General features: G+C 45.7%; 1 non-coding gene and 1 pseudogene across 1 annotated transcript; one reads left to right on the forward strand and one right to left on the reverse strand.

The window, feature by feature from the left end:
* Nucleotides 1–931: 931 nt before the first annotated feature.
* LOC120095454 (small nucleolar RNA SNORA17) lies at nt 932–1053 on the forward strand (annotated as a pseudogene).
* Nucleotides 1054–2438: 1385 nt separating this feature from the next.
* On the reverse strand, nt 2439–2566 carry LOC120095444 (small nucleolar RNA SNORA17). Its single transcript, XR_005490916.1, has one exon. It is a non-coding gene; the product is annotated as a small nucleolar RNA SNORA17 (small nucleolar RNA).
* Nucleotides 2567–11760: the final 9194 nt, after the last annotated feature.

The following is an 11760-nucleotide window of genomic DNA, read 5'->3' on the forward strand; positions in this document are numbered from 1 at the left end:
GATTAGCTAACTTGCTCTTTTCCCTGCCCGAAGCATTGTGTATTTTATAAGCAACCCACCTTTCCACTCATGTTCCACCCAGTGGAGTCTTTATAGCCAGTTCTGCCCTCCAGCTTCCGTATACCTTTACCTCTAGGCACTCACCATCCTGATTACAGAAACTGGTTGAAAGATGATTGAAGAATGTCAAGGTAGTGTGATTTTTTTTTTCTACATTGGGACTTTCAAGGAAATAGATTTTGTTAATTCCCTTTGTTGTGGGCTGAAGTATGGCTACCTAAGAAGACAGCATCATATTCAGATGGCCTAGTTCTCTCTCTCTCTCTCTCTCTCTCTCTCTCTCTCTCTCTCTGAGTGTGTGTGTGTGTTTTACATCCCTACCACAGTTTTCCCTCCCTCCTCTCCTCTCACCCCCCTTCCCAAACCTCCCCTCTTCCCCCCATCTATGCCTCCTCTGTTTCTCTTCGTAAAAGGCCAGGCCTTCCGTGGACATCAGCCACCTATGGCATACCAAGTTGCAGTATGACTCACCACCTCCTCTCTTATTAAGGCTAGATAAGACACCCTGGATGCAGAAAGGGTATCAAAGGAAGGCAACAGGGTCAGAGACAGCCCCTCCTCTCACTGTTTTAAGGCCCACACGAAGACCAAGCTACACGACTGTGATGTGCAAGGGTCCTTTGCAGGGTCTGCTCGGCCGTTCAGTCTCTGTGAGCCACTGTGGGCTCAGGTTAGGTGATTCTGTCAGGGGTTTTGGTAATGTGTTTGGTAGTGGGAAATAGTTTTGAATGCATTGGCACAGGATTCAGGAGACAACTTCCTGACCAGAACACCAAATCATGCGGGGACAATGATCAGGAATTTATAAATGGGACCTCATAAAACTGGAACGCTTCTATAAGGCAAGGGGCACGTCAAAAGGACAAACAGACCTGCCCCTAGAGGCATTGCAGTGGCTGCTGGGTCCCAAGTGCGTCAGAAGGTGGCAGAGAGGAGAGAGGCTATGTTTATGCTCAGTGTTCTTGTTCCCTCTGTCTCCTACAATCTCTTCCCGCCCCTGCATCCTCTGCAGGATTCCCCAAGCTCCACTTAATGCTTGGCTTTGGGTCTCTGCCTCTGTTCCCATCAGCTCCCGGATGAAGCTCCAGGGTGACCCTTGGGCTAGCCATTCATTTATGAGTAGAGCAGAGTATCATTAGGAATCGTGTCACTGACTTTTTCTTCATTTGCTGGTTACGTTCGGTTCTACCCGAAGTCTTTGCGCTCTCTGGCCTCTGGTTCCTGGCCCTCCAGGCAGTGTTCGGGTTGGGCTCCCAATCCTGGCATGGGTCTCAAGCTGGGCCAGTCATTGGTTGGCCACGGACACAATTTATGTGCCACCTTTACTCCAGCACACTTATAGGCAGGATAAATTGTAGGTCAAAGGTTTTGGGGTTGGGTTGGTGTCCCAGTCCCTCTAGTGGAAATTTTGCCTGATGACAGGAGATAGTTGGTTTAGGCTTCATATCCTCCCTTGCTAGGGGTCTCAGCTAGGGTTACCCTTGTTGCTTACTGTGAGTTTCCATTGCACTGGGTTTCCAGCTCATCCCAGAGGTGATCCTCTCCCCTCATTCCTTTCGGCTTTCCCAGTATTTTCTCTGTTGTCCCCAACTTGGTCCCTCCTGTTTCCACTGCCCCTCCCCCTATTCAGGACCCTTCCCCATCCACTCTCGATGTCTGTTCTATTTCCCCTTCACAGATTTATGCATTCTTCCTTCGAACCCTCCTTGTTACCTAGCTTCTCTCCGTCTGCGGATTATAGCATGGTTACCCTTTACTTTACAACTAATATCCCCTTATAAATGAGTACATACCACGTTTGTCTTTCTGGGTTTGGGTTACCTCACTGTCTTAGTTAGGGATTCATTGCTGTGAAGAGACACTGTGACCAAGGCAACTCTTATAAAGGAAAACATTTCATTGGGACTGCTTTACAGTCTCAGAGGTTTAGGCCATTATTGTCATGGCAGGAAGCATGGCGGCAGGCAGGCAGACGTGGTGCTGGAGGAGCCAAGAGTTCTACATTCTGATCCACAGGCAGCAGAAGGAAACTGCGTGACTGGGCGTAGCTAGAGCACACACAACCTCAAAGCCTGCCTCCACAATGAGGCACACCTGCCTCCAACAAGGCCACACCTACTCCAATAAGGCTTGTGTACAACAGCTCGGTAGCAGAGGGGCAGGGTTAGGATTCCTGCCTCCAGCCTTTTGGGACAGCTCTCCCATGATGCCCCAGGTGAGGGGTGGGGTCAGTTCTGTACAGCCCTCAGACGTCAACAAGAGAGTCTGTCCCGGTCTGCCTGGTGCCACTGGTGATGATCTCAGGCTAGTTCCCTGTCCAGGTTCCCTGGCGCTGGACTAGTGATGATCTCAACCCCCGCCCCCCTTTATTTTCAAGGAATGTTAGGTTGCTAATCAGATGTTCCTCGGTCAGAACACTGAGCATAAACATAGCCTCTCTCCTCTCTGCCACCTTCTGACGCACTTGGGACACAGCAGCCACACCTGCAATGCCTCTAGGGGCAGGTCTGTTTGTTCTTTTGATGTGTCCCTTGCCTTACAGAAGCGTTCCAGTTTCATGAGGTCCCTTTTATTAAGGATTGATCTTTGTCCCCGCATCATTTGGTGTTCTGTTCAGGAAGTCGTCTCCTGAATTCTGTGCCAATGCATTCAAAACTATTTCCCGCTTTCTCCTCTATCAGGTTTAGTGTATCTGGTTTTATGTTAAGGCCTTTGATCCACATGGACTTGAGTTTTGTGCGGGGTGATGGATATGGATCTATTTGCATTCTTCTACATGCAGAGATCCAGTTAGACCAGCACCATCGGTTAAAGATGCTCTTTTTCCCATTGTATGTTTTTGGCTTCTTTGTCAAAAACCCAAGTGTCCATAGGTGTGTGGATTTACTTCTGGGTCTTTGTGATTTCATCCATCAACCTGTGTGTTCTTATGCAGTTTTTATCACTATAGCTCTGTAGTACGGCTTGAAATCAGGGATGGTGATGCCTCTGGTTATGATCACTTTGGAAATTCTGAGTTTTTTGTTTTTCTATTGTTCTTTAAAGGCCTGATGATGTATTTTATTTATAGGGAAAACCATTGGGAAGTATAGGCATTAGACAAGAAAATTGAAGTCAGCTCTCTACCAGGCAAGCACCTAGTACTATTTTGTAATTCAGTTCGTAACCACCTGCCTATTGGCACTAGGTGGCAGTGTTGGCAAATATTTTATGCGAAGAAAGCATCTTTCGGTGGTAGAAGCTAGATTATGCTGAGGGACGTGTCCCTAGCAAGTGAAACTTGCTGGTGTCTCTTAGATTAGGCAAGTACCTGTGCACGCATGTGCATGTACACACACACACACACACACACACACACACACACACACACACACACACACACACACCAAAAACATGCAATGTTAGCCACCTGACCATGGTTTCTACCTCAACTGGAATTGTCTTTCTCTCCTATTTAATTCATTTGCCTTGTCCTTTGTCACTGACGAGGCCAGATGACCAGTGGATAAGAATATAATATAGGAAGAGATGTTATAATGTAGATGCTATAACGTAGAAAGAAATAAAAAATAATAAAGAGATGTTGTGGATTGAACACTGACGCTGCGGTGCACGCTGCATCACAAGGGCTAGCCTTCCTAAGCATCCATTCCCCTGGGGATAATAAAAGCACCCAACATAACAGGCAGCTGTGAACCCAATCAAGGGAGTGCTTCTAGCATAGCATCAGTAAGTAGCAGTTGTTCTTTTTCCATGTCCAAATATCACTCGGAGCCTTTCCTGGGTTCTCAGCCTAGGGCTTACCTCCTGTGTATGATTCATAGCACCCAGCACCTTCCCTTTAGAACATGAATTGTCTGTGGTAATTTGTATCTGCCTTCAGCACTAAACCGTGAGACTTCGAACCCAGAGAGGAGCCTTGTCTATTTTGCTCACAGCAGTTCCCCCCACCCCCCAGTAATCGTCATAGTGACTGGGACAGGACTTTAAGTTTGACGAAAGAACTTTAAAAATATGTATCACTAAGGTTAAATGCAGATTAATTCGTTTAGATGAGAATCTGTAACCTCTTAGATCTCTGAGAGATCAAAGCTTCTCACAAAAGATATATATGCTGAACATTTATTAATTAGCTTACATAAGTAGCCTTTGGTCTATACCTCAAGTAAGTATGTGGGGGCATTTGATCCCCGCAGTTTAATTGCTTCCTTCATCAAAACAATATAGGTACCCCTTACTTAAACCAACATTTCTTCATTAAAAATTTATATTTTGACATTATTTCTACAATTCCAACAATCCTCCCTTTCTTCTTTTCCTTCCTCCTTTCCTCCCTTTCTTTCCTTCTTCCTTTCCTCCCCCTCCTTCCTCATTTCTTGGTAGACTGAAGATGAAACCCAGGGTCCCTCACACTCCAGACAAGCACTCTATCACTGTGCCTGGACTTCCAGCTCTATCAAGCATTTTCAACATAGCAGAGAATGTAGTGTGCAAACTAGCTCTGTTGGAAAGGCCCATAAAGCAATGAATCCTTGGCTAAGGTATAGGCTCACTGTGTAAATATCAATTCTGTGTATTATGATCTCTTTAGGAGAAGAGCTGACCCAATGAACTTAAAGTTTTCTAATATTTTATCGAGGTCATGACCGGCTCATTTATATTCTTCAAACAAATCCGATGTATGTCCTGTTCATTTTCTCAACTAGAAAATATTTGAGTATGTCGTTTCAGAGCCCTTAAGGTCCCTGACTTACCGTATGATCAATGAAGTAAGTAAAAAGGCACAAAAACAGCTGTGGGAAATAACAGAGAAAGGTCAGTTTACTTCTAAATGATTATGTTATTTTGTTTCCAAACCTTCCTCACACTATGAAAACGAGGAAGCGTTGTTTTGTGGACGGCGGCGCGGACCATCTAAACTCTCCCTTTTCCTGCCTCGTTGATAACGTTTTAAACAGTCCTGTTAAGTAGATGTGTTCATTTCTTTGCTCCGGTCATTCTTTACTGGTTGTACTTAACCCCACTACCTGGCAGGATGCTGAGACCATTGCTTCATTGCAGATGAATCCCATCAACCACCCACGGTACACTGTGGGCTGCTGGCTGTATGTGACTGTTTTCGATAAGTTGGCCAGTCTTGTGAAATAGTTCCCTGAAATGAAGTTCTGGAACTCATCAGGTATCTTCTCTGACATTCATATCTTCTTCCAGCGCTCAGATTTCCCAAGCAGCTGGGAAAGGGCCCGTGTCCTCCCACAATGCGTGCTTCTTTGCAAATTCAGATCTATGAGCTTTGGCACTAAAGTTAAGCTCCTTTTGCTCTGGGTTAGCTCAGGGCTAAGAAACCTCTTGAGGGTGAGTAACCTTTTAAATATTAGAGGACAAGCAGTCCCAGGATCCGTGTGCATTTAGCAATCTGTAAGAAAGGTTGCTGTCCCTTATCGCTGCTTTTAACTTTGCAACGCCCACACTGTGCTTTGTCTTCTTGCGAGCTGAGCTGGAGGCTGACATTGTCATCTTTTCGTGTCTATCTGGTGGTGAGATGTCCCTGTTGGTGCAATCTCCACCCGGGAAGAAGCACGGCTTCTGGCTAAGTCAGTGTGTAGTTTTCAAGTTTTCTTGAATCTACAGTCACGAACTGTTTAGCAGTATAAACACCTTCAGAGAACTGTGTTAACTGTGTCACTGCATGAAGACCGCAGAGTGCAGTTAGGCAACTTACATCACCCAGGTCAATCGTGTGATGTGCTTTCTTGATGTCAGCACGTAACGTCAATAGTTTTAGAACAAGCTTCTGGTCTCAGCACTCGGGAAACTGAAGCAGGAGGTTTACAAGGTCTAGGCCCACCTGAACCACATAACGAGACCCTGTCTCAGGAAGAGGGAGGGCGGGGAACAGGTGATGCACAGAGCCGTGGGCAGTCTGTTTTTCAGTAACTTCCAAGCAGTTTAATTTTCTGTGCTGGTGGCTGAAGCAAGAGCTTTGTGTGTGCTAGGCTGGTGCATCTGCCAAGTCACACCCAGTCCGGAAGCCTGTTGTTAGGGTTTTATAAAACTTATTTATTTATGATTTTTTTTAAATGTAGGAGTGCTGTTTGCATGTACACTTGCATGCCAGAAGAGGGCATTAGATACCCTTACAGCTGGTCATGAACCACCATGAGGTTGCTGGGAATTGAACTCAGGACCTCTGGAAGATTGGCCAGTGTTCCTAATTGCTGAGCCCTCTCTCTCTCTCTCTCTCTCTCTCTCTCTCTCTCTCTCTCTCTCTCTGTGTGTGTGTGTGTGTGTGTGTGTGTGTGTGTCTGTGTGCAGCGTGTGTATGTGTCTGTGTGTGTGCATGTGTGTATGTATGTGTGTGTGTCTGTGTGTGTGTGCATGCGTGTGTATGTGTGTGTGCGTGTGCATATGTAACCAGCTCTCCAACACCTGTCCTTATTGTCGTCATTGTTATTTAGTAAGTAGGAGTGCACTCCAAAATACTTATAGAAAGTGTATGCCTTAGTTTGCTGTGAAGAGACACCATGACCAAGGCAACTCTTATGAAAGACAACATTTAATTGGGGCTGACTTACAGTCTCGGAGGTTCAGTCTATTGTCATCATGGCGGGAAGCATGGCAGCATGCAGGCAGGCATGGTGCTGGAGGAGCCAAAAGTTCTACATCTTGAACGGCAGGAGGCAGAAGGGCACTGTTTCTCCAAGGCAGCCAGGAGGAGCCTCTCTTTCACATTGGGTAGGGCCTGAACATAGGAGACCTTAAAGCCCACCCACATACTGACACACTTCTTCCAACAAAGCCACACTTCCTCCAATAGTGGCCACACCTCCTATAGTGGCACTCCCTATGTCCAATCATTCGAACACATGAATCTATGGGGACGAAACTTATTCAAACCACCATCGTGTATTATAGTAAATACATAAACCAAAATGTGGTCATTTATTATTATCATCACATATTAAGCACTGTACATAACTGAATGTGTGATACGTTTATATGACAGACAGAATGGGTTTGTTTTCCCCAGCGTCACTTCAGACACATGGGTAATGCGTTACTGTGGCCTTATGATGGCTGCACTATGACTTGGTGACTATGCTTGTTCAACTCCTTCCTGACTGTATGGGCCCTCTGCTGTGCATGTGTTCAATCACAGATATTGTTATATGGCCGTCGCTATATACGTGTGACTCAAGGTGCTTCACTGTGGAAAGATCTTGTGTGACTATCATTCGCACCATAGAATTCCTGGCAAAAGGGCTAACATGCATCCTACAAACAGCGCCATGTTAAAATTTTCGAAAACGACACCCCGTTCATAAAAATTGAGTTTTCTAGCCAATGTAGGGAAAACGGGCTTGAAAAAATACTATCTCATTTGTTTCATAACCTGGTTAGAAGGTTAGGTTTCACTTCTGCTCCCATAAAAGTCATTGGTCAGCTCTCGTCCTAAGAGAGTGGCTCCCAAACCTTGCTGCACCGTATAAATACCTTCATTAGAGAGTTGGCAACTCCTCATGCCTACAGACTGTACCCAATACTAAGTAAATCAGAGTCTGCCAGATGTCGGTAAGTGTTGCAAATCCCCACATGAGTTCCATGCGTGGCAGTTTGAGAACTTTACACTGAAGCAATCATGCATGCTCTACCATGTCATTGGGCTCCATGCATGCTCTACCATGTCATCGAGCTCCATGCATGCTCTACCACGTCATCGGGCCCCATGCATGCTCTACCACGTCATCGAGCTCCATGCATGCTCTACCATGTCATTGGGCTCCATGCATGCTCTACCATGCCACGTCATCGAGCTCCATGCAGGCTCTACCATGTCATTGGGCTCCATGCATGCTCTACCATGCCACGTCATCGAGCTCCATGCAGGCTCTACCATGTCATTGGGCTCCATGCATGCTCTACCATGTCATCGAGCTCCATGCATCCTCTACCACATCATCGGGCTCCATGCATGCTCTACCACGTCATCGGGCTCCATGCATGCTCTACCACGTCATCAAGCTCCATGCATGCTCTACCACGTCATCAGGCTCCATGCAGGCTCTACCACATCATCAGGCCCCATGCATGCTCTACCACGTCAAAGAGCTCCATGCATGCTCTACCACGTCAAAGAGCTCCATGCATGCTCTACCACATCATCAGGCCCCATGCATGCTCTACCACGTCATCGAGCTCCATGCATGCTCTACCATGTCATTGGCTCCATGCATGCTCTACCACGTCATCGGGCTCCATGCAGGCTCTACCATGTCATTGGCTCCATGCATGCTCTACCACGTCATCGGGCTCCATGCAGGCTCTACCATGTCATTGGGCTCCATGCATGCTCTACCATGTCATTGGGCTCCATGCAGGCTCTACCATGTCATTGGGCTCCATGCATGCTCTACCATGTCAAAGAGCTCCATGCATGCTCTACCACGTCAAAGAGCTCCATGAATGCTCTACCACATCATCAGGCCCCATGCATGCTCTACCACGTCATCGGGCTCCATGCATGCTCTACCATGTCATTGGGCTCCATGCATGCTCTACCATGTCATTGGGCTCCATGCATGCTCTACCACGTCAAAGAGCTCCATGCATGCTCTACCACATCATCAGGCCCCATGCATGCTCTACCACGTCATCGAGCTCCATGCATGCTCTACCATGTCATTGGCTCCATGCATGCTCTACCACGTCATCGGGCTCCATGCAGGCTCTACCATGTCATTGGGCTCCATGCATGCTCTACCATGTCATTGGGCTCCATGCATGCTCTACCACGTCATTGGGCTCCATGCATGCTCTACCACGTCATCGAGCTCCATGCATGCTCTACCACGTCATTGGGCTCCATGCATGCTCTACCACATCATTGGGCTCCATGCATGCTCTACCATGCCATTGGGCTCCATGCATCCTCTACCATGTCAAAGAGCTCCGTTGCCTCTGTGGCTCAGTGGTTCACAGACTAACTGTTCATCAGCATTGCCCTTACAAAAACTCCCATTCTGAATCATCACATACGGGACGCGTCCCCAAGTGACTACTTTCAGCCAGTGGTGGAGAATTGCCTTGCCCACAGATCACTTAGAGAAGTAGCGCAATGTGAGTCCCTTAGTATCTTCCTGGCAGTTAAGAGCTTTACACATGGTTAAAGTTCTTATTCAACAGTAATTTTATAGAACCTGTGGAACATTCAGTTTCCTTAAGATTTCTCAGCTTTAATGTCCAATCCTTTTGTTTAATCTCCACTGAAGGCTTGTCCAATAAAATACAGCTAAACAAAGTATGGTTTTGTGTATTTATAATGCTTCCACACAATGTTTGGAATGGGTAACACTAGTTTACCATCTATATAAAAATCAAATTTAACCAGCATCCTCTTTTCCTGGGGGAAGGTTGGCAGCTGAGCTGATGTCGGGGAGAGCTTTGTGTCATTCATGGTTGAAGCTTGCTCGCTTCCAACTAATGCGGGGAAATAATAAGGCAGGAGTGAGTTTAGCATCCAGAAGGCCTAGGTTTAGTCACTAGATCACCTCCCCCAACATCTCACACCCTCTGCAAAAGTTCAGCACTTTGAAAATTAAAAATAAGTTTGAAATCCCCCATGAATACTTCTAGTTTCATATTCTTAAGAAGTGCAGGAATGGTGAGGTCTTGTGCATGTAGATAGAGTGTAAGAATTGGTGAAGACCTTTGCCCTGAGTCCGGGCTATGGTTGTACCCATAGCTTCCAGCTCCAGTGCCCCAGCTCTGACCACAAGAGAATTGCCACCATATCATTCTAACCTGGGGTAATTGCTCAACCCGAGTTCAGATTCAGGAAACTTGCATGCATTAGTAAAACTTTTAGGATGCCAACTCTGAAAAGCAAAGAGGTATATGTCTGTGCATCTGGGGAAGACAGTCTGGTCATCTCTCATTAAGAGTGTTCAATCGGGGTTGGGGATTTAGCTCAGTGGTAGAGCGCTTGCCTAGCAAGCGCGAGGCCCTGGGTTCGGTCCCCAGCTCCGAAACAAAAGAAAAAAGAAAAAAAAAAGAATGTTCAATCTTCATAGATGAGCAAACCTGAAGTGATTTGCAGAAGCTTCTAAAATCCATCTTCTTGGATGTAAATACATTGTTTTAGGACAATGGACAATCCCTTCCAAGACTGGCTTGATATTTTAACCTCATGCTTCAGTGTTTCACTAGTTATCTATGTAATTTGTCTTACAGGAAATGGAATTGAATATTTTATGTATGTTGAGAACTGTGCAACATAGTAATCTCACATTATTCTATTCTCCCATTCACGATGCAAGGGGGAGGAGAATCTTTGAGCAAAATTAGAAAACTGGGAACGCGCACACAGAGTCTACGTTTCCAGTTTATTGTCCGCATTCGCTGTGACAGACGCTTACTAGCTCTCGCTATTGCGCTCCAAGTACTTTTTCCAGTCAACTTGCCACTGCCTCCTCCGCTATATTTGGGCTTACCCTTTCAGTGTAGTGCGTAGGATGTAAGGAGAAAATTAGATTATGTGCATGGGTTCCTATATGCATTCGAATGTGCCGGCCCTGCTGTGAAGCAAGATTAGATTACTGTATTGCTCCATTGTCCCCCCAATACTGAGTCTAGGATTCTTTTCTATACAAATGGAGTTCTTTGCATTGTTACAGGTTATCTGATAACCACTTGAGGAGAGAACTCACTGTCATTTCTGTCCTATTTCAACTTAGACTGCTTGGAGCGTGAGTACATTTGTTCCCAACAGGATAGTTGTCAAGTCAGCTTGCTTTGTCCATGTTTTCACTGATTGAATAAAAAAGCAGTCATTAGGACGAGCTCATCAACACGCAAAGAACAAAATTAATAATTTGAAAAGAATCTGAAGTGTTTGCCGATGCCCGGGCAATCTAGCAAGGCGCTCGCCTGCTGAATCTGTGCCACTTGACTTCAGATGTTAACACGGGAAGGGTCCTCAGGCTGAAAGCTAGGCTCCTTGTTGTGTATATGAAGCAACTTAGCAGAGGCAAAACACTCATTCTTGATCACATTGTGGGTTAATGTCAGGACGGAGATCTAAAGTCATCAGTTGACTTTAAGCAAGACCACTATCCTTCATGGTCTGTAGTACACAGTAGACACCATTTTGGGTTTATTTTCTGGTCCCCACTGTGGTTGAGTTCACTAACCATTATTAACAATAAGAATTATAACATTGTCATAACCTTAACTTTTAAGTAACAAGATTTTGTCATGAATTATCAGCCATTACACCAGTAGTTTTTTGTTTTTGTTTTAATTTTTGTTTTTTTAGTATGAAGATGATTCTGAGTGGTGAAAGCCTCCTAGCTCATATTAGGGAAAGATGCATAACTCTTTTTTTTTGCTTTATGGAAAATTTATTACAACTCTCCAGCTGCGCATTACTTCTTCTTCTCAACGTCTTGCTCTGCGGCTTCTTTCGCCCTCTTTGCTCGGATGCCGAAGAGCCGGGCATTGGCTCGGGCCATGCGAAGGTTGGCGAAAGCCTTAAAGTTCTTCTCCTCTTCCGTGATGGCTCTGGCCTTCTCCTTTTTGTACACATTCCGGATGGGCATCACAGATGCATAACTCTTGATGGTTCCTCCGTTTATTCTTTTCACTCCCTGTGTGTCTGGTTTTCCCCTGAGGGATCCACGTCGATTTTTAAATTGTTAGAAT

The sequence above is a fragment of the Rattus norvegicus genome, chromosome 10 (assembly GCF_036323735.1).
Source record: "Rattus norvegicus strain BN/NHsdMcwi chromosome 10, GRCr8, whole genome shotgun sequence".
NCBI classification, from domain to species: Eukaryota; Metazoa; Chordata; class Mammalia; order Rodentia; family Muridae; genus Rattus; species Rattus norvegicus.